Genomic DNA, 26,981 nt, shown 5'->3' with positions numbered 1-26,981 from the left:
AATACTCAGATTCTACTGACTTCAGGTCTGTTGATAAAGGTCTAAATGATTTAGATTAGTATTATCAAGGTCCAAAATGTAGAACAACACCTACTGGGCACAGACGTCAATTCAACGTCTATTCCACGTTGGTTCAACCAGTGTGTTCCCAGTGGGATGGAACAATGCCGTTGTTCAGTTGCAGGCCTTTCAGACTGTTATTAATCTTCCTTCATTGCCAGATACAGTCCTCTCAGTGCATCACCCCCTGGCCAACGCTACACTGTCCCGCTCCATCTCGTCGCCTCATCCCTCACTTCATCCCTGTCTTCAGGGACACAACATAGACACAGAAGAAAAGGGCTCTAATGTGGGGGTCCAAGTATTTGCCATGTCTTGTGAGTTGTGAGTTGGGGAGAATATTGGTGATGAGGATTTGATTCCGTTTTTCATGCGCTATTTCTGTCCTGCACCTGAACCAATGGGATGCGTGTATATTTTATTTTCCAAAGGGTCATGATAAACTGGCAGTGGAGTTTTGTGTGTGTGTGTGAGAGTGTTTCTGTCTCTCTCTCTCTGTGTGTGTGTGTGTGTGTGTGTGTGTGTGTGTGTGTGTGTGTGTGTGTGTGTGTGTGTGTGTGTGTGTGTGTGTGTGTGTGTGTGTGTGTGTGTGTGCGTGCGAGAGAGAGAGAGAGAGAGAGAGAGAGAGAGAGAGAGAGAGACGAGTCCTGATGGTGAGTAATGTTCTCCAGGCCTGGCGGCTGGCACTGCTCTGTCTCCCTGCAGGTGGGCATGAGTCACCACACACACACACACACACACACACACACACACACACACACACACACACACACACACACACACACACACACACACACACACACACACACACACACACACACACACACACACACACACACACACCACTCTGCCAGAAGAGAAGCCACCCAGAGCGCCTTGACCACCTCAACCTCCTTCCAGCCTGCAAGCCAGAGGATGTAGCAGCCAACTGGCCAACGGGCACCGAGACAAGCCAGCACGACATACCAGCACAGCACAGGAACAAGGTGCCCCTCTACTTTCTCTCTCGCTCTGTATCTGTCTTGGTTGCTCTCTCTTCCCTCTCAATCACTCTTTCTCTCCCTGTTTCCGTCCCTCTCTTGCTTTGCTCTTTCCCTCTCTGCTCCACTCCTCTCTGCTCTTTTTCTCCCTCCCTCCCTCCCTCCATCATCAGTCACTCATATCTTATAGAGTCATATTTAATGGTCTGTGTGCTGTACAACACTAAAAACCAGCTGTAAATCAATGTTCTATAAGAGATTACTTCACTCTAGGTTGATGGATTCATCCATCAATAGAACATAGTATTTTATCGTCGACTGATTGGTGTGTGTGTGTGTGTATGTAAATGTGTGTTTGTTTTAAGTACCATAACATACATGAGCTTGGCAGTGTATAGCTGCCTCTAAGTGTTGATAAAACGGTTAAACACTGTAATTGTAATTTACTCCCAGCTGTGCTGATATTCCCAAGAGAGGTAACACCACTCGACATACACACACATACACACTCACACGCAATCACTTGTCTCGTCCTCTGCATGTTTTAAAAGGCTCCAATTGTAAAGAAGACACCACACACAGCAGTACCTCTCTCCATATTCAACATCTCTGCCCTGCAGAGTCAGTGGTTTGATCTTTACATGGGAATAGACTTCAGTCCTCTCCACTCTTTGACTACCGCTGTGGCCTGGCACACCCTGCTGGGAGTTGAGGGTCCCTACTGGTCTTTTAGGGTGCGTCCCAAATGCCACCTTATTTGCTTTCCAGTTCACTACTTTCCCTACATAGTGCACTACTTTCCCTTTATAGTGCCCTATTTGACCTTTATAGCGCACTACTTTTGGTCAGAATTAGTGCACTCTAAAGGGAATTAGGGTGCCATTTGGGACACAACCTTACCAGGTCCTACTGGTATTTTAGGGGCCACAGGGTTAGAGCGGTAGCTGTGATTTATCATGATTCATCCCATCTGCTATGAACTAAAGAATAGCAGAGCTGGTTACAGAGTCAAAGGGACTCTTTCTCTTAATGAAGAAAGAAGTTGCATTGCTCCTACGATCTTTGTCAAAGTGCAATCTCAGAGTAATGACTGTATGTGTGCATGTGTGGGTAGTCTTTGATTGCAGACTCAGGTTCTTTTGTTTGTTTGTGTGTGTGTGTGTGTGTGTGTGTGTGTGTGTGTGTGTGTGTGTGTGTGTGTGTGTGTGTGTGTGTGTGTGTGTGTGTGTGTGTGTGTGTGTGTGTGTGTGTGTGTGTGTGTGTGTGCGTGTGTGTTTGTGCTTGTGAATGCATGTGTGTGGTCTCTCACCCCTCACATCAATATTGCACTATGCCATGGGGCAGCTCAGGGACTGAGTTACTTTGCTCTCCTCCTTTATCTCTCCTCTCCTTTTCTCCTCTTCTCTCTCTTCTTCCTCCTCCACGTCCTCTCTCGCTCCCCTCCTGAACCTTCAGCCTTGTTTACTGTCAGCCTCCCTTCACTCCCACAGAGAGTACTAACACAACAGCAGCCTAACCGTACAGAGAAGAACACTCTCTTAGTCAGAACATCCGTTCCCATTAGTTAGTTCAGATGAAACATCAATGAAATGCCATTTCACAGAACTCCTCTTTGAATCGACGGTGACCCCCGCATGTTCAGGTAGCTTCACAGTGAGAGAACCAATGTCAGCTGTGGACAATGCCAGCTGGAAGCAGGGTTGTAACCTTGTGTGTTTCTAATAGTGTTTGTTCCAGGCTTTGAGGCGAGCAGAGTGTGAGGAGATGTGAGAAGAAGAAGAAGAAGAACACAGGGAGCTTGGACAGGGCCAGGGACAAATAGTAATGAAGACCCATCTTTGTGTTTTCTCTTGGAGCTACAGAGCTATGGAAACTGCTGCCGTACACAGATGCAGACCCATTCCTTTGTCTTGCCTCCCGTGACCTGTTCTGATGTTCTCCGACCTGTGGTTGGAGGCTGAATAGCAGCAGATCACTGTGTTTTCTTCCTATTAGCTATAAAAGCATCAATAGCCCCTCCATCCCTCCTTCCCATCTTAGATTACTGCATGCCCACACATTACTACTGTATTTTATCTATCTATCTATCTATCTATCTATCTATCTATCTATCTATCTATCTATCTATCTATCTATCTATATATCTATCTATCTATCTATCTATCTATCTATCTAGGTAGAAGACTACCTCTCTCTCTCTCTTCTGGTTGTTTCTCCATTTCTCCTCTCTTCCCTTCTCTTCTGTGTGTGTGTGTGTTTGTGTCTGTGTCTGTGTTGTCAGCATAGTTAATCTGTTCTAGTGTCACTGCTGTTAATCCCTACTGTAGGATGACACTGTGTCTCTCTTGAGGTAGAGAGAAAGAAATAGACGGAGAGAAGAGCTCTAGCAGGAGAGAGAAAGGGATGGAGAGGGGGGAGAGAGAGATATTAAGGGATAACAGGAAGGCAAGACAGTCAGAGTGAAAGGGAGAGGTTAGTTAAGAGAGGAAGGGGAGTTACCCCACGGCAGTGTTTCCTGATGTTTAAATTAAGACCACATACTGTACCTCTCCTCTATGTCACTAAAACAACAGAGCTGTCTCCGTCTGAGGATTTATGAATGTAGGCAGAGAGAGAGGGTGTGGGTGGTTACGTAAACGACCCATTGTGTGTGCGTGTCTCATTGTGTGTGTGTATCTGGACTATATTTGTGTGTGTGTGCGTGTGTCTACCATGTCTGTCAGTGTGTGTGTGCGTGTGTGCGTGTGTGCGTGTGTAAGTGTGTTGGAATGTGCGTTTGTGCATGTGTGTGCGTGTTTGTGTATGTGTGTGTGTATAAGCGTTGCGGTGGCGAGGGTTAACTGAGCTGCTCTGTCAGTGCAGTTTGATTAGGTGATCTCAGCTTCATATTCCCCACAGGAGAATAAAGAGCAGCTATTTCCTCTGCAAACACAGAGCAGGACAAAGGAGCCATTGACGGGAGTGGGGGGCCTCTGTAGGCCCTCTCCGAACCCCCCAGCCCCAGGCTCTGTTAGTGAGGCCTGACGCGACCTGTGTGAAATTGTATGTTTGTGAATGCGTGCGTGTGTGTGCACTTGCATGTGAGGTTAGGAATAGGACTGTGTGTGTGTGTGTGTGTGTGTGTGTGTGTGTGTGTGTGTGTGTGTGTGTGTGTGTGTACGTGTGTACGTGTGTACGTGTGTGCGTGCGTGAGAGTGTGTAGGACTGACTGGGCCCAGGCAAAGACAACATTACTCACGGTGCCCCCATCCCTGGTCCTGGCTAGTACTGCTGACTGAGGCTGGGTAAGGCAGAGAGGAGAAACACTCCCCCCAGACTATTTACTGTATAAGGGACACACTAGACTAGAGGTGGGGCCCAAGACTAGAGTTTGAAGTGTGGTGTACTGAGATCAGTTTTACATACAGTACAGACACACACACACCCCTTCCCCACACATACCTAAAATATAAATCCGTATGAAACAAAATCCATACTGTATGTGTGTGTTAGGGTGGTAATACAGCAGGGGTATATAGAGATTAGGACGATAGTATTACTGTAACAATATTGGGCTGTCTTATTGTTATTGACTGTAATTGCCAATAGTTTCCTTTTTTTAATGAGGGCTTCACATAAAAACTAAACAAAAATCACCAATGACCTGCTGTGACTGTGAGTAGACAGAAACGGCTGAAATGCACTTAACCAAAGCATTCCAACGTGAATTCCAGTGAATGTGAGTTAATATGGCCATAACTACATTACAAGGACAGCAGTCAGACATATTCAGTGGCCGGGGTTTGGCTGGACTCCCAGAGACTGCGAGGGAGCGAGGGAAGGAGCGAGGGAGAGGAATGTATGTAGAGATAGAGAGGAGAGAAGGAGACAGAGAAATACCGTGCATTCGGAAAGTATTCAGACCCCTTTACTTTTTCCACATTTTGTTATGTTATAGCCTTATTCTATTGTTTTTTTCCCCCTCATCAATCTACACACAATACCCCATAATGACAAAGCAAAAACAGGTTTTTAGACATTTTTGCTAATAAAAAAAAGAACTTAAATATCACATTTACAAAGTATTCAGACTCTTTACTCAGTGCTTTGTTGAAGCACCTTTGGCAGCGATTACAGCCTTGAGTGTTCTTGGGTATGACTCTACAATCTTGGCACACCTGTATTTGGGGAGTTTCTCCAATTCTTCTCTGCAGATGCTCTCAAGCTCTGTCAGCTTAGAATGGGAGCGTTGCTGCACAGCTATTTTCAGGTCTCTCCAGAGATGTTTGATCGGGTTCAAGTCCGGGCTCTGTCTGGGCCACTCAAGGACATTCAGAGACTTGTCCCGAAGCCACTCCTGTGTTGTATTGGCTGTGTGCTTAAACTCGTTGTCTTGTTGGAAGGTGAACCTTCACCCCAGTCTGAGGTCCTGAGCGTTCTGGAGCAGGTTTTCATCAAGGATCTCTTTGTACTTTTCTCTGTTCATCTTTGCCTCGATCCTGACTAGTCTCCCAATCCCTGCCGCTGAAATCCATCCCCACAGTATGATGCTACTAACACCATGCTTCACCGTAGGGATGGTGCCAGGTTTCCTCCAGAAGTGACGCTTAGCATTCAGGCCAAAGAGTTCAATCTTGGTTTCATCAGACCAGAGAATCTTGTTTCTCATGGTCTGAGAGTCTTTATAGGTTCCAGTTGGCAAACTCCAAGCGGACTGTCATGTGCCTTTTACTGAGGAGTGGCTTCCGTCTGGCCCCTCTACCATAAAGGCCTGATTGGTGGAGTGCTGCAGAGATGGTTGTCCTTCTGGAAGGATCTCCCATCTCCACAGAGGAACTCTAGAGCTCTGTCAGAGTGACCATCGGGTTTTTGGTCACCTCCCTCACCAAGGCCTTTCTCCCCCGATTGCTCAGTTTGGCTGCTGGGAAGCCAGCTCTAGGAAGAGTCTTCGTGGTTCCAATCTTCTTCCATTTAAGAATGATGGAGGCCACTGTGTTCTTGGGGCCTTCAATCATGCAGACATTTTTTGGTACCCTTCTCCAGATCTGTGCCTTGACACAATCCTGTCTCGTAGCTCTGCAGACAATTCCTTGGGTCTGAATACTTCCCGAAGGCACTGTATATAAAGAGAATAGGGGAAGCTCTTGCCAGACAGAGACAACATGAGAGAGGATATTTTGTTTTTAATTTTAGATTTACACTTTAGTCATTTCGCAGATGCTCTTCTCCAGAGCGACTTACGTGAGCAATTAGAGTTAAGTGCCTTGCTCAAGGGTACAGAGACAGATTGTTCACCTAGTTGGCTCGGGGATTCAAACCAGCTTGTTTTTGGTTACTGGCCCAATGCTAGAATACCTTAAACAGGGAATCCCAATTCTGACCAGGGTCTCTTTTTAAATGATGCCCTGTGTTATAACAATCAACAAACCAAACATTTTAAACAGATGCAATTGTATACATGTAACAGTATAACTTTAGACCGTCCCCTCGCCCATACCCGGGCGCGAACCAGGGACCCTCTGCACACATCAACAACAGTCACCCACGAAGCATCATTACCCATCGCTCCACAAAAGCCGCGGCCCTTGCAGAGCAAGGGGAACTACTACTTCAAGGTCTCAGAGCAAGTGACGTCACCGATTGAAACGCTATTTAGCGAGCACCGCTAACTAAGCTAGCCGTTTCAGCATCCGTTACTCACCCCCCTTTTGACCTCCTCTTTTGCCCTCCTTCTAGGTAGAACCCTTTGCCTTACAAATAACCCTTGTCTTCCAAAAAGGGTTCTTCAGATCCAAACAGTTCTGGGTAGAACCCGATCCCTTCGCAAAGAACCCTTTTGGAAGTGGAGGCCTTTTTTCTAAGAGTGCAGGCATCATGGAAAAGTAGCCTACTTTGGGTGCTTGTTTGATATTCACTAGATCTCCAGAATAGAAGGGAAGTGAGGTAACGCTGAGCTCTTCCCGGAGGTCAGGGATGGCCAGCCCATTTACAATCAATAAGAAAGTCCTATAATATAATAATGTTATCTGAGGAACAAGCATAAAGGGTTTCTCTATTTTATTATTTCTTTGTCCTCTCTTTCTTCCCTCTCTCTCATTGATCCTTGAACACAATGTTCTGCTGTTCATTGTATATCATTAATACCTCTTCCTCAGCCTCAAACATATGTGAAGCTCTTGCTCTCCTCTCTCTCTCCGTTCTACAGCAAGAGGTTAATAGAGGGGCCTCACACAACAGCTGGGTGCTGATAGATAGATAGAGATAGATAGATGGATAGATAGACAGATGAGACTGATCTCCCTCTGGACTCCCTGCTCTGGTCAAAAGTAGTGCAAAATATATATGGAATATGGTGCCATTTCAGACTCAGCCATAGAGGGAGTTATTTGGAGAAAATTCCTGTGCATTTATTCCGGAGTAGAATCGCCAAGAGCCCAGGGATTCTGCTAATGTCTGTGTGAAAGACACAATCTGCCAACAAAACCCTGCTTGGCGGGTCAAAAGCCTTTCAGCGGCGTTACAGGAAACCAACAAAACCCTGCTTGGCGGGTCAAAAGCCTTTCAGCGGCGTTACAGGAAACCAACAAAACCCTGCTTGGCGGGTCAAAAGCCTTTCAGCGGCGTTACAGGAAACCAACAAAACCCTGCTTGGCGGGTCAAAAGCCTTTCAGCGGCGTTACAGGAAACCAACAAAACCCTGCTTGGCGGGTCAAAAGCCTTTCAGCGGCGTTACAGGAAACCAACAAAACGCTCCAAATGACACCCTATACCGTTTACAGTCCCAATGAGCCCTGGTCAAAAGTAGTAAACTATATAGGGAATACATTCTTAGAAAAAAAGGTGCTATCTAGAACCTAAAAGGGATATTTGGCTGTCCCCATATGAGAACCCTTTGCAGAACCCTTTTTGATTCCAGGTAGAACCCTTTTGGTTCCATGTCGAACCCTTTACACATAGGGTTCTACATGGAACCCAAAATTGTTCTAACTGGAGACAAAAAAAAGTTCAAGCTGGAACCAAAAAGGGTTCTCCTATGGGGACAGCCAAAGAACCCCTTTGGAACCAAAAAAGGTTCCAAAAAAAGGAAACAAAAAAGGTTCTAAGAGTGTAGGGTGCCATTTGGGACACAGATCAACGTAACGCTATTGGAGAAAAGCCTTCCTGTTAGCTTCTAGAGGCAAGCTCTAAATTGTTACCATTACCTTTCGAGAAAATAGACAAGGACATCGAAAAATGTTGCTAAATAAATGATGAATTTGGTTATTTCCTATTCAATTGGACTGCCCCCTTTGCACGATCAAAACTGGATTGTGTTCAGATATTTTGTTTCTATTACTGGGAGCGAGGGAGGAGAGAGAGAGAGAGAGAGAGAGAGAGAGAGAGAGAGAGAGAGAGAGAGAGAGAGAGAGAGAGAGAGAGAGAGAGAGAGAGAGAGAGAGAGAGAGAGAGAGAGAGAGAGAGAGAGAGAGAGAGAGAGAGAGAGAGAGAGAGAGAGAGAGAGAGAGAGAGAGAGAGAGAGAGAGAGAGAGAGAGAGAGAGAGAGAGAGAGAGAGAGAGAGAGAGAGAGAGAGAGAGAGAGAGAGAGAGAGAGAGAGAGCGAGACAGAGAGAGAGAGAACAAGTGAAACAGCAGTAAGGCAGACAGTAGGGGCATTTATCTTTGTGTGACAGACCATGTTGCTGTGTCAGGTTCCTGTTTGTGTCTTTTCCATTGAGGTGGTGATGTGAAGGCTGTGTGAGTGCGTGCGTGAGTGTTTGCTTGTGTATAGTATGTGTTTGTGTATGTAGGTTTACTGTGTGCGTGTGTATCCCTCTGTCTCCTGGCACACACTAAATAAAGCTGTGTTCAGACTGTGAGGCTGGGCTGGTTCCGGTGGCTCCTTATTCAGATCTATATTAAGGCTGTGGGACTGAGGACTGGGTTTTCGGGGTGTGGTCAGGCAGGGGCCCTGTGTGGCTGTGAAATACAGAGGGCCCTAGGGACCTACCTGGAAAACAATGTGATTAACCACATGCACTCACACAGCTCACACACCTCTGTCTACCGGAGAGTTAGAGTATCAGCGACAGGAAGTCCCACACAGCCATTTCCTGTTGGGTCCAGGAACAATGGCCATTGTCGCTATGGTGACTCGGTGAGCTGATATGGTGTGACCTCACCTCCGTACACCCATGTACCATTGAAGGGCGATAGTGTGTGTGTATTCTCCATTGAAGGGCGATAATTTGCCCATCCTTTAAATAGAGCGAGCGATGAAAGATTGACTAGGATGTGGAGCCGCATAAATACGAAAAACAAAACAAAAAAGGTTTCAAAACAGCATTGTTGTCTAAAACTCAGAAAGGCTCATTTGTCTGACAGGTTGATGTTTATCAATTTTTTAAGGTCTCTGTATCCAAAATGTCTCTATCATTCTGGTCAGTGTGACTGTTTCAGAGATGGGTTGTTGATAGGCCTTCGCTGAAAAATGTTTACTCTTGATACTGCACCCACTGTCATCATAAAGATGATGTGAGGGCCTGTGTGCCTGTGTGTGTGTGTGTGTGTGTGTGTGTGTGTGTGTGTGTGTGTGTGTGTGTGTGTGTGTGTGTGTGTGTGTGTGTGTGTGTGTGTGTGTGTGTGTGTGTGTGTGTGTGTGTGTGTGTGTGTGTGTGTGTGTGTGTGTGTGTGTGTGTGTGTGTGTGTGTGTGTGTGTGTGTGTGTTTCAGTAGCTCTCTGTCCCCATCTGGAGTCAGCAGCTGCTGTCAGGATGCTTTTGGGAATTAAACTCTTCACACAATCTGTTTCTCCACCCCTCCATCCCTCTACCTTAATGACTCCACCTCTCCATCTCTCTACCTCAATGACTCCACCTCTCCATCTCTCTACCTTAATGACTCCACCTCTCCATCGCTCTACCTCAATGACTCTACCTTTCCATCTCTCTACCTCCTTCCCTTCACTGTCACACCATCTCTTTCCCTTCACCTCTCCATCTCTCTACCTCAATGACCCTACCTCTCCATCTCTCTACCTCAATGACACTACCTCTCCATCTCTCTACCTCAATGACACTACCTCTCCATCCCTCTACCTCAATGACCCTACCTCTCCATCTCTCTACCTCAATGACACTACCTCTCCATCTCTCTACCTCAATGACACTACCTCTCCATCGCTCTACCTCAATGACCCTACCTCTCAATCTCTCTACATCAATGACCCTACCTCTCCATCGCTCTACCTCAATGACTCTACCTTTCCATCTCTCTACCTCCTTCCCTTCACTGTCACACCATCTCTTTCCCTTCACCTCTCCATCTCTCTACCTCAATGACATTACCTCTCCATCTCTCTACCTCAATGACCCTAACTCTCCATCTCTCTACCTCAATGACCCTACCTCTCAATCTCTCTACCTCAATGACCCTACCTCTCCATCTCTCTACCTCCTTCCCTTCACTGTCACACCATCTCTTTCCCTCTATCTCTCCATCTCTAACCGATCCTGCAAGGACCTTGGGTAGAACTCAATGGAGTTGGAGGGACATCAAATGTGTGTCTGTATGTGTTCTGTGTGTGCTTGAGTGTGTTTTTGCATTCTGTTCTGTAATGTGTGTGTATGTGTGTTAATGTGAGTGTGTGTGTGGCTTTGGGGGTGATTGAGTTTTATCCCACTGCCACAGAGGATGTGTCATTCTGACTCCTTTGTTCAGTGTAGCAGAGCCTTGTCGCTATGACTCTGTGTGTGTGTGTGTGTGTGTGTGTGTGTGTGTGTGTGTGTGTGTGTGTGTGTGTGTGTGTGTGTGTGTGTGTGTGTGTGTGTGTGTGTGTGTGTGCGTGCCATGTGCCTGTGTGTTTTCACCCGCTGTCGGCTTTAGTTATTAGTCACTCAGTCTGTCTCGAGACGCCTTTTTTCTTCAAATCATTTCTAAGTAATAAATCCATAAGCAGACAGATGTAAGCTGGGGACCAAATACACCCATATATTAGACATCTACTATATTAGACATATATCTCTCTTGATGCTTGACGTTAGCTGATGAGGAAGAAGTGCAGCCACATTCCTCTCTGTAAAATCCTAGAGATTTAGCCATTCTCATTCCTCCCCATGTGTTGGACTGTTAAGACAGAGACTAAGTAATATATGTCTGTTCTGACTACTTAACGTGTGTATCCTCTCCTAAATCCTAATATTTTTGGAGGGTTTTGATAGATTCAAAACATTGTGTCCATCAGTGGAGGCTGCTGAGGAGAGAACAGCGCGTAATAATGTCCAGAACAGAGCAAATGGAATGGCATCCTACACCTGGAAACAATGTGTTTGACGTATATGATACCATTCCACTGATTCCTCTCCAGTCATTACCACGAGCCCGTCCTCCCCAATTAAGGTGCCACCAACCTCCTGTGGTGTCAATAGATCCAAAACAGTGTAAATACTCGACTGAGGAAAAGTGTAGAAAGACACATTTTACCGACCCCCCCCCCCCCCCCCCCCCCCCGACACAATGAACCTTGACACTTGAAGCTAGAAAAAGAGGGTCTCTGAACTGATAACAAAAATGAAAGATAAACACTAAGGTCATTCATTCCCTAGTCTCTCTGAAACAGATTTGACCAAATCACACTATATTTTAAGCAGGATTATTTATTCCCTGGTTTACAATGACTTTACTCTTTGACATTGTCACAATCACATTAGAGGGAACTATTATACAGAAACAGATGCTGTGTCCCCTTTTTAGCATAGCTGTGTCCTAATTACACCTACTTTGAAATGAGTGTTTGTATTATTGTAATTGAGTTGCACAATGACATAGCAAAAAGCCTCAGTAATAACAGATTATAATTCATTATGATTCTCTGTAATACTGTCCAGCTGCTGCCTTTTCTCTGTCCTGCAAATGAAACTAATCCGGACATAACTGGACATTTAATAAGTTTAATTCTTGTTCTTTCAGCAGGTCTGCCTAAATCAAATGTAATTGAGTGAGTGGGACTGTGTTGTCTGGAGGGGTTTGCGAAAACAGGAAAGAAATGATTTCCTTTGCAAGACGGAAATAAGTCCTCTTCTATTTGATTATTTTTAGTAAACACCTGTAAAGGTAACAGTATAATCGACAAGATACATGACTGAAATGCCTTGTTCATGTTCATTTCTGTGTAATGCTGTTTCAAAACAGTATTGGTTTGTTCTGTGTCTCAGTACAAACATATTGATTGTTTTGAGGAACCAGAAGCCCATCTGCATCTGTTTAGCCCAGATTCTACATTTGGCCTACTTCTGTCCCGCAGACCACACACACGCACGCACGCACGCACGCACGCAGCACGCACGCACGCACGCACGCACGCACGCACACACACACACACACACACACACACACACACACACACACACACACACACACACACACACACACACACACACACACACACACACACACACACACACACACACACACACACACACTCACTGGCCTGGATCCATAGAAGGAAACCCATGTACACAGGCCTGTTTGCTTAGCCTCTTTCAAGCCATTCCCATTTCACACAGGCCTTACAGATATAAAGTAGATGTCGTATGGTACATACAGTACATTAGGAAAGTATTCAGACCCCTTCCCTTTTTCCACATTTTGTTAGATTACAGCCTTATTATAAAATGGATTATGACTTAGTCATTATGGGTTATGACTATTCTAAGTTAAAACAGGTTTTTAGAAGTGTTTGCAAATGTATTACAGATAAAAACAGAAATATCTTATTTACATAACTATTCAAACCCTTTGATATGAGACTAGATATTGTGCTCTGGCGCATCCTGTTTCCATTGATTATCCTTGAGATGTTTCAACACCTTAATTGGAGTCCACCTGTGGTAAATTCAATTGATTGGACATGATTTGGAAAGGCACACACCTTTACGGTAGAGTGGCCAGACATTAGGCTCTCCTCAATAAAAGGCACATGACAGCCCGCTTGGAGTTTGCCAAAAGGCACCTGAAGGACTCAAACCATGAGAAACAAGATTCTCTGGTCTGATGAAATCAAGATTGAACTCTTTGACCTGAATGCCAAGCGTCACATCTGGAGGAAACCTGGCACCATCCCTACGGTGAAGCATGGTAGTGGCAGCATCATGCTGTGGAGATGTTTTTCAGCGGCAGGTACTGGGAGACTAGTCAGGATTGAGGGAAAGACAAATGGAGCAACGTACAGAGAGACCCTAATGAAAACCTGCTCCAGAGTGTTCTGGACCTCAGACTGGGTCTATGCCCTCCGACGAGCCATGAAACAGGCAAAGTGTCAATACAGGATTATTATTAAATCCTACTACACCGGCTCCGACGCTCGTCGGCTGTGGCAAGGCCTGCAAACTATTACAGAATACAAAGGTAAGTCCAGCCATGAGCTGCCCAGTGACACAAGCCTACCAGATGAGCTAAATTACTTCTATGCGCGCTTCAAGGCAAGCAACAATGAAGTGTGTATGAGACCACTAGCTCTTCCGGACGACTGTGTGATCACGCTCTCCGTAGCCGATGTGAGTATGGCCGCAGGGTCGCAGGGCCAGACGGATTACCAGGAAGTGTACTCAGGGCATGCGCTGATCAACTGGCAAGTGTCTTCACTGACATTTTCAACCTGTCCCTGACTGAGTGTGTAATACCTACATGTTTCAAACAGACCACCATAGGCCCTGTGCCCAAGAACACCAAGGTAACCTGCCTAAATGACTTCCGACCTGTAGCACTCACGTATGTAGCCATGAAGTGCTTTGAAAGGCTGATCTTGGCTCACATCAACACCATCATCCCAGAAACCCTAGACCCACTCCAATTTGCATACCGCCCCAACAGATCAACACATGATGCAATCTCTATTGCACTCCACGCTGCCCTTTCTCACCTGGACAAAAGGAACACCTACGTGAGAATGCTGTTCATTGACTACAGCTCAGCATTCAACACCATAGTGCCCTCAAAGTTCATCACTAAGCTAAGGACCCTGGGACTAAACACCTCCCTCTGCAACTGGATTCTGGACTTCCTGACAGGCCGCCCCCAGGTGGTAAGAGTAGGCAACAACACATCTGTCGTGCTGATCCTCAACACGGGGGTAATCTAATAGAAGTTAACTGCTTAACATTACCCTGAATTGTGAATGTCTTTGAATGTTGGGCCTCTTGTCCAGATGAGTGGTGCCTGCATAGTACTTTTCCTGGTTGGAAAGATAAAAGTACATCTCCTCGAGGGATGCCATTGAAGTGCAAGCTACATACAAATAAAAAGCTACAATAACAGTTACATTTGATAGCTAAATAAAATGGTTTGGCTAGCTAGCCAGCTACTGTAGCTGGGTCTGGTTGTGGGTCTGGTTGTTCCATTCTCCCGCACACCCTCTCCGATACCTATGGTGCTGGGAGGTGCGGTGCACAGGGAGAACGGAGGGGTTCCCGCTCGTGCACCATATGTGACCACAGAGGTCACACTGCTGTCGGTGCCGGGTTGGTTCCTCTAGGTATCGAGGCGACAGGCAGGGCACTCTGGCGGCACCACAGGTGAGTAGGCACCATTCTCATCCAGAGCCCTCTGTTTGCACATATGTTTGTCTCTGTTACCTTTCCTGAATTTTCCCCGCGTTCTCAGCATAAGGCGTAGATTCAGGCGCGGCTGGGAATTTCATTAATAAAGGATTAGCTCATAGTTTAGGGATCCCCATTGTTGCTGTAAATATGCCTTTCCCCATTCATGCCTTAGATAGTCGACCATTAGGGTCAGGGTTTATCAGGGAGGCCACCGCTCCTTTGAGTACGGTAACTTCTTCACTAAACTGGGTCTCAGGAGTGCGTACAATCTGGTGCGTATTAAGAAGGGAGACGAGTGCAAGACGACATTTAGTACCACCTCAGGGCATTATGAGTACCTAGTCATGCCATATGGGTTGATGAACGCTCCATCAGTCTTCCAATCATTTGTGGACGAGATGTTCAGAGACCTGCAGGGACATTCTGATATACTCCGCTACCCGAGCATGTCCCTGGTGCACAAAGTGCTTGATCGCCTGTTGGAGCATGACCTGTACATCAAGGCTGAGAAATGCTTGTTCTTCCAACAGTCCATCTACTTCCTGGGGCATCGGATTTCCACATCAGGGGTGGAGATGGAGAGTGATCTCATTGCACCTGTGCGTAATTGGCCGACTCCCACCACGGTAAAGGAGGTGCAGCGATTCTTAGGGTTTGCCAACTACTACCGGATATTTGTTTTTGTTTTTGGTCAGGTTGCTGCTCCCATTACCTCACTGCTAAAGGGGGGCCCGGTGAACTTGCAGTGGTCAGCTGAGGCGAACAGGGCTTTTAGGCACCTGAAGGCTCTGTTTACCTCAGTTCCTGTGTTGGCTCATCCGGATCCCTCTTTGCCGTTCATAGTGGAGGTGGACTTATCTGAAGCTGGGATAGGAGCAGTGCTCTCTCAGCGCTCAGGTACGCCACTGAAGCAAAATGATGTGGGGGACCATGAGCTGTTGGCTGTCGTCAAGGCCTTGAAGGCGTGGAGACATTGGCTTGAGGGGGCTAAACACCCTTTTCTCATCTGGTATGACCATCGCAATCTGGAGTACATCTGGGAGGCGAGGAGACTGAATCCTCGTCAGGCAAGGTGGGCCATGTTTTTCATCCGTTTTGTGTTCACCCTCTCTTACAGCCCAGTCTCCCAGAACGTTAAAGGCAGACGCACTGTCCCAGCTGTATGACACAGAGGAGCGGTCCATGGATCCCATTCCCATACTCCCAGCCTCTTGTTTGGTGGCGCCGGTAGTGTGGGAGCTGGACGCGGACATTGAGCGGGCGTCACGTGCAGAGCCCTCTCCCCCTCAGTGTCCAGCTGGGTGTCTGTACGCGACCGACTGATCTATTGGGTCCACACGCCACCCTCCTCTGGTCATCCTGGGATAGGTCGGACAGTGCGCTGTCTTGATGGGAGGTACTGGGGGCCCACTTTAGCTAAGGACGTGAGGATTTATGTTTCCTCCTGCTCAGTGTGCACCCAGAGCAAGGCTCCTAGACACCTGCCCAGAGGTAAGTTACAACCCTTACCCGTTCCACAACGGCCGTGGTCACACCTGCCGGTGGATTTCTTAACTGATCTTCCACCTTCACAGGGTAACACCACGATCCTGGTCGTTGTGGATCGTTTTTCTAAGTCCTGTTGTCTCCCTTTGCCCGGTTTCCCTACGGCCTTACAAACTACGGAGGCTCTGTTTACACACGTCTTCCGGCACTATGGGGTGCCTGAGGATATAGTGTCTGATCGGGGTCCCCAGTTCACGTCAAGGGTCTGGAAGGCGTTCATGGAACATCTGGGGGACTCGGTCAGCTTTATACCTCAGGTTTTCAACCCGAGAGTAGTGGGCAGGTGGAGAGGGTTAACCAGGATGTGGGTAGGTTTCTGCGGTCTTATTGCCAGGAAGGGCCGGAGGAGTGGGCGAAATTCGTGCCCTGGGCCATTTCAACTCACTATGCCACTCCTCCACTAACCTTTCTACTTTTCAATGTGTATTAGGGTATCAGCCATGGCATCAGAGTCAGACCGAGGCGGTGGACAATTGGTTCCGGCGCGCGGAGGAAACCTGGGAGGCCGCCCACGTCCACCTTCAGCGCACCAGAAAGTTGGCGCAGACCGTCACCGCAGTGAGGCCCCGGTGTTCGCACCAGGGGACAGGGTCTGGCTCTCGACTCGAAACCTGCCCCTCTAATTACTGTATTAATCCCTTGTCCCATGTGTCTCTCCTCAGGCCGGTGGTGGCTGGCCCGCTCCAGGAGGCTGAAGTGCGGGATGTTCCTCCATCCCCTCTGGACATAGAGGGGGTCCTGGCGTACTCCGTTCGATCCATTTTGGATTCGAGACGTCGGGCGAGGGGCCTTCAGTACCTCGTGGACTGGGAGGGGTACGGTCCGGAGGAGAGAGAGAGACTTATTAGATCCTTCCATGCTGCGAGAATTCCACCGTCTCCATCCGGCTCGCCCTGCGCCTCGCCCTCCGGGTCGTCCCAGAGGCCGCTGTCGATGCGCGGCTGGAGCCGTCACTTCTGCTGAAGTCGATGCCTCTCCTTGTTCGGGTGGTGCTCGACGGTTGATGTCACCGGTCTTCTAGCCATCATTGATCCATTTTTCATTTTCCGTATCTGATATTGGCAGAAAGCTTAAATTCTTGTTAATCTAAGTGCACTGTCCAATTTACAGTAGATTTTACAGTGGAAGAATACCATGCTATTGTTTGAGGAGAGTGCACAGTTTTGAACATGAAAAGTTATTAATAAACAGAATAGGCACATTTGGGCAGTCTTGATTCAACATTTTGAGCAGAAATGCAATGGTTCATTGGATCAGTCTAAAACTTTGCACACACACACTGTAAATTGCACCTGGGCTGGAATAATACATTATGGCCTTTCTCTTACATTTCAAAGATGGTACAAAGGTTGGTTGGTTTTTTTCTTTGTATTATATTTTACCAGATCGAATGTGTTACATTCTCCTACATTACTTTCACGTTCCCACAAACTTCAAAGTGTTTCCTTTCAAATGGTACCAAGAAAATGCATATCATTGCTTCAGGGCCTGAGCTACAGGCAGTTAGATTTGGGTATGTCATTTCAGGCGAAAATTGAAAAAAAGTCAAGGGGCTGAATATTTTCCGAATGCACTATACATCAAAGAAAGAAAAATAATAGAATACACAAAATATATGTTGTGCACTTCCTTCGCTGTATTCAGTTATTTTCTATCATTCGGCAATTGAGAGTAACAAAATATTGTATACTTCAAGTTGAGGCCTACTTGAAAGGGTGAAATAGCAACAAGTCTCACAGTCTCATTGTAAAATTAGACATTTGTCCACGTTTCTCTAAACGTCAAATTTCGAAGTTGCACTAAATGTCACATTTCGAAGTGTTTGGTGACACAGCACTGCCTATCACTGGGATTGAATATGCCACCCTCCAATCCAGAGTCTGTGGATTGCCCCTAGCTCTCACAGTCTCACTGCAAAATGTTACATCCGCCCACGTTTCTCCAAACATAAAATTAGGAAGTTTCTCTAAATGTCAAATTTGAACTTGTTTGTTGACACAGAACTGCATGCATATTACTGGGATTTAACACGCAACCCTCCGATCATGAGTCTGCAGATTACGCCCATCCGCCATCTTTGTCCACAACACCCTTACAAACCCCAAACCTGCTAGATGGTAATAGCGCTCAGTGTTGCCCCTAGTGGAGACGTGGGTTAAATGAAAGGATGTATATGAGAAAGGGGTAGAGGAGAAGGAAACCTGGCGCCATAGCATTATTTTCCATTCAATTTATTAACATTTGATGCCGCAAAAATAAACAATATGAATTTTAAACCAACAGTTTACAAAGTACTTTTGAACTTTCTGGACGTTTTGCGTTCTGGAACAATGGACTTTGACATCACTCAAGGAACGAGTCTATAAATAGCAGAGGCAATAGAAATAACTGGGAAAAGTATGAATATTTTTGATGAAATCGATATCCCATTGCCCAATAATACCAGATTTAAATTGGACCTGCCTATTCATTCATATAGGTATCTGATTCTAGAAATACAAGTGCATCTCTATTTTGAGCATTCACATTATGCGACAGGCCCATATGATCAATGGGCTTGAGCTTCACATTTGCAACATTGATCATGCAATGCATGCCTGGAGCGAGATTGCTGGCCATAACCTTACCTACTTTGTCGGATAATAATCACCATTGAAAAATGCATCATAAACTCATTTAGGCCTAGTGGAAAATGACAGCCAAGAGGCAACTTTTTTTTTGAACAACTTCATTGATTCATTAAAACGATCGTAGTAGCTTCTGTAGTACTGCACTGTGGTAGCTACAGTAGCTTAGTAGTTGACAGTTGGCTGTGGCACTGAAATGTGAAGACGAGGGTGCTCAAGTCTATTACAAGCGGCGCCCAGTCCATCAATCAGGAGAATTGTGCATTTTTATTTCCATGTCCACCAGCTTTCACGATTGCTGTAATCGGCATACATACATGCATCTAGCTATTCTTTACAGTAGCTAGTTAGACTAGCAAGTGCTCAACTTTATTACAAGTAGCCTAGGTTTTGAGAGGTGGACAAATGTGAGCACCTATAGCCCAGGTGCCCAGTGGTCCCGTGGGATAACAACTCCCCTCTCTCTCTGCCTTGTTTCGTGCGCTGTGCTGTCCCTCCAATAATGGCTTGAATAATTAGCTACCTAGTCTGATTATGTTTCTAAGCAGAAACTGTGGTGTGTTTTCTAAGATGAGACTGTGGCAGCTAGTAGCCTTTTTGACATGTAGGCTACTCCCCTGGATAGGAATTGAGTTGGCCAGCTAATGGGTTGTTGGTTGAGCGAACATCCCCTGATCAATCCATCCCTGCGCATCATATTTCACATGAGAAAATGGCAGTGTTATTGTTATGATCAAATCAAAAAATAATCAAATCAAATTGTATTAGTCACATGCACCGAATACAACAAGTGTAGACCTTACAGTGAAATGCTTACTTACAAGCCCCCAACCAACAATGCAGTTTAAAAATAAAATAAATAAATAAAAGTAACAAGTAGTTAAAGAGCAGCAGTAAAATAACAATAGTGAGACTATATACCAGTAGAGAGTCCATGTGCGGAGGCACCGGTAATTCAGATAATATGTACACCTAAGTGGAGTTATTAAAGTGGCTATGCATAGATAATAACAGAGTAGCAGCGGCATAAAAGAGGGGGGCAATGTAAATAGTACAGGTAGCCATTTCATTAGATGGTCAGGAGTCTTTTGGCTTGGGGGGTAGAAGCTGTTTAGAAGCCTCTTGGACCTAGACTTGGCGCTCCAGTACCGCTTGCCGTGTGGTAGCAGAGAGAACAGTCTATGACTAGGGTGGCTGGAGTCTTTGACCATTTTTAGGGCCTTCCTCTGACACCGCCTGGTATAGAGGTCCTGGATGGCAGGAAGCTCGGCCCCAGTGACGTGCTGTTATGATTGGCACGTTTCAGTGATGAATAGGCCTGCTAGACCTTGCAAATCACCTTGTCATGTATTTATCCCTCTATCGACATGGACATGTAAATGATCCAAAACAGTGTGACATGTCATTTGACCACTGGGCTATTGTGTCAGAATGTTTTGTAGCAAATTGTTTCATAGGATAGCTACATGAAATGCTGAACAAAATGTTTCCAGTGCCAGTGCACTCAGTGGTTCCCCCAGTGTTACCTACTATTGGTTGTGAATAGGCTACTGGGTGGTTGTTGAGTTGTTTTGTAACGTTGTTTGCCTTGTTAAAATGTTTCATATGCACCATTTAAACGAAGGGTTTAGCAATATTAGAGTTTAGACACACAGATAAGAAACTCTACAGTTAAGTTAAGGCATTAATAACGAGTGGGTTAAGAGATACAGAAACAGCTCTAGGTTTAACATTCATTCCGATTGAATAACATAATGTTAAAAACAGAAAAACAACTTTAAGTTTAGCCATTTATTAAAGCCTTTCCTTGAGTCTTTTTTGAGGGAGTCTCCAGACGTCATGGGGACCTTCAAAAACGTTAAATGTCGAGTTGAATTTGGAGTAATCTCTCCGGAAATAGAGATTGGTAGTATTATCAGCAAGGCTGAAGTGTTCGGGTTAGTGGTTGTGGTTTTGGAACAGGACGGAACGCATTGAACTCTGCTTCCTTGTTGCGCATTGTTTATTTTCCAACTACTTCCTTCATTATTCTGTTTTGAATAGAAAAGACGGTTCCGCATTTCTGAAATGGTCACTGATGTTATATTTGTTCTAACGCACGTGAACAAAACGTTAGCTGTTACTCGGGTCAATGCGCCTCAAAGCTTTGGAATGGACAATATTAATTTCCACCACTTGGCTGCAATTGCCCTTTCCAACCGCTAGAGGTCTGATAAACCTGTCACTTTGGCACGTTGGAGGCAGTCTGCAGTCTGTAGTTTATAGGCAGAATGCTTTTCAAAATATGCAATTCACTTACCAGGCAGTCAGTTCAAACGAAATGTCCGGATCCATATACTGTAGGTGGGTGATGAGACATGCTTCGTTAGGTCCAATCATTTGAATCACTATGTAGGCCTTATTAACTGTGCCTTGGGTTTAGAATGTAAGACAAACATGTAAATATGTTTTTTTGTGTGTGTGTTCTAATACTTGTAGGCCTATACAATGTTATGATTGCATGCAGTTATTTTAATTAGGCCTAATGAAATGCATGTTTTTGAAAATGTGTCTATGCTGTAGCCTGTGATTGTGTGTAGGCTATGTAGGCTTTCGACCTATAATTGACGATTCAGGTTCTTATGGAATCAAATGCAATTGATGTTACAAATATCTTAGCCTACTTTTATGTATTATTATGTGTTTTTTTTATGAACTATTTAAGGTAATCAACACCACATCAAATCAAATGTGAATTGGTCGCATACACATATTTAGCAGATGTGATTGCTAAATGCTTGTGTTCCTAGTTGCAACAGTGCAGTAGTATATAACAATTCACAACAATACACACAATCTAAAAGTAAAATAATAGGAATTAAATAAGAACATTCTGTGCTAATAATGTAAGAAATAACACAACAACAACAACAAAAACACTGTTGAACCAGGGGTTCACATCAACTCCTGATTTTCTTAGGGACAAATTCTACCCTCCATAGCCTATAGAACACTGACCAACGCACACGTAGGGTACATTCATTTCTCTGAACACTGGACCTGTGCTCGTAAACATGATTATTGAAATCCCACGCTCAGAGCAGCACATTGTATAACTCAACTCATGCCTCTTTGAAAGTCTGTGATTGATTGATTTTTTTCGCACAGGAGGCTGACGTTAACTCGTAGGCTTAATAGGCCATGTTCTTTCAACAAAAATGATGTCTTACTGCCCCCCGCTTCTCTCTCTCTATCTCACTGTACGTGTGCGTGCGGACTTGTTTAAATGAGTTGTGACTTGTGACCATAGAATTAGGAATTAGAATATTCATTTAATAGGTTCTCTATGGTTGTGACAACTACATAGAGTGTGGATAAATGCACAAGGACAGCATGAATAGATAGAGACACCACATCTCACACCTGATGCATTTTTTTTAACCTTTATTTAACTAGGCAAGTCAGTTAAGAACAAATTCCTATTCACAATGAAGGTCTACCCCGGACGATGCTATAGGACTCCCAATCACGGCCAGATGTGATACAGCCTGGAATCGAACCTGGGTGGCTGTAGTGACGCCTCAAGCACTGAGATGCAGTGCCTTTGACCGCTGTGCCACTCAGGAGCCCAATTAGACCTATGCATTCCATGAACACCTCTAAAACAATAAGACAATAGGAAAAATATACATAACAATTTATACGTTTCACACAGGTCTATAACCAAACAATTCTTAGGTCGATTGAGTTAACATTATATTTACATTTCATTTGGCACCTGGCCTACTTGAGGCTCTATTTTTTTGCAATTACATGTAGGGGACTTGGGCCTGTTTGATAGACACGCTCTTCAAACCGACCTGTGGATGTAGAGCCGTCTGTTCGGGGAGAGACCTCTGCTGTAGCCCCAGCGGGGTGTCATTTGGCTGGGGTGGGTAGCAGCGGAACCCGGGGGATTTGGAGGAGCACAGAGACGCTGGGAAACATGGAGGATAAAAGACAGCCCCATGTCAAAGTTGTGAGAGAAACATGTTCTGCCCAGGGTGGTGCGTGTGTGTGTGTGTCAGTTGAACAATATCAAAGAGAAGCTGCAAGGGCCAGGGGTAAAAAAGGCCAAAGATCATAACTACAATGTCCAAAGAAATTGCCTATAAAACTTCAAAGGCAGCTATTGAAAATGATGTGTGTTCAGAATTCTTTCTTGAAAGTGAGATATAGCCTTGTGCTCTTACACTAGTCTTGGGTAACAGTCTTTTTAGCTAACATTCCACTCCTTGTAACTCCGTGGAATGCTATCTAAAACGACTGGTAGGTCTACCCAGGCCACAAATAGCAATTCAACAATAACAGTCATCTTCTTTGTAGGTTTTTGGACATTAACCCACTGTCCAAAAGTAATGGTACCAAGTGTAGGCTGTAGCTTATTAGGCTATTTATATATTTAACCCCCCCCCCCCCCCCCTAACCGTAACCCCTAACCATAACCCCTAACCATAACCGTAATTCTAACCCTAATTGTAACCCTAACCCTAAATCCAACCCCTAAGCCTAAAATAGCATCTTAACTCGCGGGGACCGGTAAGATCCCCACTTGCCTTGTTTTACTATCCTTGTGAGGACTTCTGGTACCAACAAAGATAGTTAAACACACACACACACACACACACACACACAGTTGTGTAATGGAGACATCTGAGCAGGCAGGCACCGTTGCGTGGCAAACGGAAGAGGCTCAGCAGATGTGACAGGTGAATTAGAACGCTCAGTGGAGTGGCGGGAAACACCGGCTCATTATCGGGGAGAAGTGCGCCAACGGTGAATAACACCTGCGCACCAACAAAACAACTGACTGTTCTCTCAGGGCATACCCTAGCTTTTTGCGGGGCCTATTTTGTTTGGCCCTCCAGGGCAAAACATTTTAGTGGGCCCCCTAGCTTGATGGCGGAGATAAACAAATATTGCAGTTTTAAAGAAAGTTTGCTGCAATTTTACACATTTTGCCATAGGGTGGAGAGACATTTTTCAGTTTTAAAGCTAATTTCCTGTTATTGTACCCCTTTTGCCATGACTTATGTCATGTTAATATGATATCTGAGCTAGAGTAACTAACAAAATCAATGGGGGACCCCTGGGCACGTGCCCTTTGTGCCGGGTCATAATTCGACCATGATTACTACAAGTTTAGATAGCTGGCTAGATTAATTTACCCATATAAAACATGTTAGATGACATGGGCTAATTGACCCCCGACTGAGATCCTATTTTTTGGGGTCGGCCAGCTAGTAGCTGGGGGCCCCAAGCGACCGCTTATTCCTGGGGTAAAAAGAGAGAGAGAGAGAGAGAGAGAGAGAGAGAGAGAGAGAGAGAGAGAGAGAGAGAGAGAGAGAGAGAGAGAGAGAGATGCAGCTCCTGAGGAGTTCATTGGGAGCAGAGAAAATTCGAGATGACATCCCCACTTATTGCTCTTGACATTTGGGCAGCGCCTTGGTGCACATGCGCAGCGTGAGCCGCACCTAGGGGCTAGCCAGGGCGGACGGTGCTCTGATGAGCTGCTAGTGCAGAGCAGCTGTGGATAAATAATAAAGTGTGTCAAACCTGACTTATGCGGTCACTCCATTTAGACATCCCGTTACTTGACACATTTGCACCCCCTTCTCTCCAACTTCTCAGAGCAGTGAGGGAAATTCTCTCATATGGGCTAACTTTGGAATAGAAAAGTTCCTCCGAGTTGCGCTTTGCTCCTTGTGTTACAGAATTGCGACGTAAAAGGCCCATCTCTTGAACCGTGAAAGCGAATTGGACAGGAACGAACATTTGAGTTTTTGACAACATTAGAAGCACATTTTCTATGCTCTGCTGCCTATCACCCCTAGCCTCTTCTGCACAATACTGTGGCATTAACAAGGTAGGCTACAGTGCGCAGGAAAACACACCTTTGAGCTGAGAGCGCACGCAGAGACAATCTAAAACTGTTGTTCTAGCCTACAGTTTGACTTATAGCCTTGGCCAGTATTATATATAACCTATCTCCAGTTTTAACCCGCCTCCATAGGTGACAGTTATTTTTTTGTCTCAGTGCCACTAAACAAATTGACTTCTCCTCCCCTCTGTCCTTTCCTTGCCTTTTGTATATTGTTCTTGCCGCTGCGTGTTGGTTTTGTCTGTGAAGCCGCCGGATGACCAGAGCACGGATTTCACCTCGTCTTTGAGAGAGAGACAGGGGAGATAATAAGAAGAGAAAGAGAGAGAGCGACACACACAAATTACCCCTACACACAGCGATCGACCCGATATCGAGACACGAGGAAGACGCCATCATCACCGAGACCTCGGTAAGTGATGGAGAGGTTTTTCCGTGATCGCTATTGCGCGCGCAGATGGATGGCAACTAAGAGGAAGGGAGCTGTGGCGTGGTACTCTACTGTTGTCGTTACAACGTTTACCGGCTGTGCATGGGGTTGGGTTGGGGGGGTGTTCACGGTGCTGATCGTGCTGTTCTCGGTTAGTGATTCTCTAAAGCCTTTTGGGATTAACTCCCCAACGCCGCTGAATAGTTTACCTCTGGAGATATTACACTCCAGACAGAGAAACAGCTTTCCTCTTACACCTATAATTCTTGTGCATATTGTATATGTCTAATTATATTAATCCAGGATTGTGGCATTTTAGATGCATTTCTCACTCCAAACAAGTTCTTTCCTCCACAGCAAGTGCGTAGGTCTGTTTCAGAGATGACAGATAGTGATTGAGAGTCCAGTTTTCATGATCTTCTCTCTTGTCTTCTTCCTCTCCTCCTCTCCTAGTCTTTCTCTCCTAAAAAGCGTTCTAATAACTTTGAGCGTCCAGTCCAAGTGTGTGTGTATGTGTGCGTGTTCACACTGGTCTGTCCACTCTAATGAGAATCAACACGGCATGGAGTCTAGTATTTATGTAGTCGGTCTCCCTGTGTCTCTCTGTGACTGATCGGTTCTTTGATATCTGTATAGTTTGTAAAGAGTTGTTTGACGCCGCAGCACTGTCCCCTTGTTTATGAACTATTTGAGGAGTCTGAGCACTCTTGCCATAAAAGTCACTGTTGCTACACTAGTGAGAGTTACGGTGTGTGTTGGGACTGCTTTTATACAGCATCTTTATATGGCTATGTATGGTTAAAGTCAGGCTACATGAATATGTTTCTGTTCTGAATATCGTGGCTGCGGTACTAATATATGTAAATACCTATCTACATAGATAATGAATTGAGGTTCATGCTCTTAACGTGTTTAAATATAGCCTATTGTTTCAATATGAATCATACTGTTAAAAATGGTTTGATGTTTCCTCAGTCTCATGCCAGTGTAGCAGATATGATATAGTGGGTACAGTGGCTGTTATTTTGGGCAATGTTGGTAGCAGTGACTGTTCTTATCTCCTTGTTAAATCAGGGATTGGTTTCCGACCATGGGCAGACAGGGAGGGAAACACAAACAACATGCTGTATACACGCATACACACACACACATGCACGCCATACGCATGCACACGCACACACACGTTCATAAGCACACACGCACACGCACACACACACACATACACATATGCACGCCATACGCATGCACACATACATGCACATTCATAAGCACGCACACACACACACGTGCCCAAGCGCACACACACACACAAACACACAGTATTGCTATCCTTGTGGGGACTAAATAATTGATTCCCATCCAAAATGTTTTTTCCCTAACCCTAACCTTAACCCTTAACCCGAACCTTAAGCCTAAGCCTAACCTTAACCCCAAAATCTAACCCTAACTCCTAAACCTAACCTAACCGTAACCCCTAACCATAACCGTAATTCTAACCCTAACCCTAATTGTAACCCTAACCCTAAATCCAACCCCTAAGCCTAAAGTAGCATCTTAACTCGCGGGGACCGGTAAGATCCCTACTTGCCTTGTTTTACTATCCTTGTGAGGACTTCTGGTACCAACAAAGATAGTTAAACACACACACACACACACACACACACACACACACACACACGTACACACATGTACACACACAAGCAGGTGAGGCAGGGACAGGACAGATATGACAGTCTGACAGGCAGTGAAAGACAGAGCCTGAACGGTACTGATGAGGATGGCAAGAACAACTGCTAACATAGAATTGAATGCAGGAACGCACGAAGCAAATGTCAGGGGTAGTGTAGAAAGGCCTTAGATACAGTAATTTTCCCCTTGCACTGGAGTC

General features: G+C 45.4%; 1 long non-coding RNA gene across 2 annotated transcripts; it reads right to left on the bottom strand.

Annotated features, from left to right (window-relative positions):
* Nucleotides 1-22,168: 22,168 nt before the first annotated feature.
* Nucleotides 22,169-25,147, bottom strand: LOC118942914. 2 transcript variants are annotated; one of them, XR_005038564.1, is made up of 3 exons: nt 25,011-25,147; nt 22,604-22,719; nt 22,169-22,402 (listed from the first exon to the last, which is right to left on the bottom strand). It is a non-coding gene; the product is annotated as an uncharacterized LOC118942914 (long non-coding RNA). The 2 variants fall into 2 exon arrangements; XR_005038563.1 differs by lacking the exon at nt 25,011-25,147 and adding an exon at nt 24,339-24,790.
* Between the last annotated feature and the right edge of the window lie 1,834 nt (nt 25,148-26,981).

This window comes from Oncorhynchus mykiss, chromosome 21 (genome assembly GCF_013265735.2).
Source record: "Oncorhynchus mykiss isolate Arlee chromosome 21, USDA_OmykA_1.1, whole genome shotgun sequence".
Lineage (NCBI taxonomy): Eukaryota > Metazoa > Chordata > Actinopteri > Salmoniformes > Salmonidae > Oncorhynchus > Oncorhynchus mykiss.
Note: the sequence above shows the minus strand (reverse complement) of the source record. Positions and strands in the feature narration are given on the sequence as shown.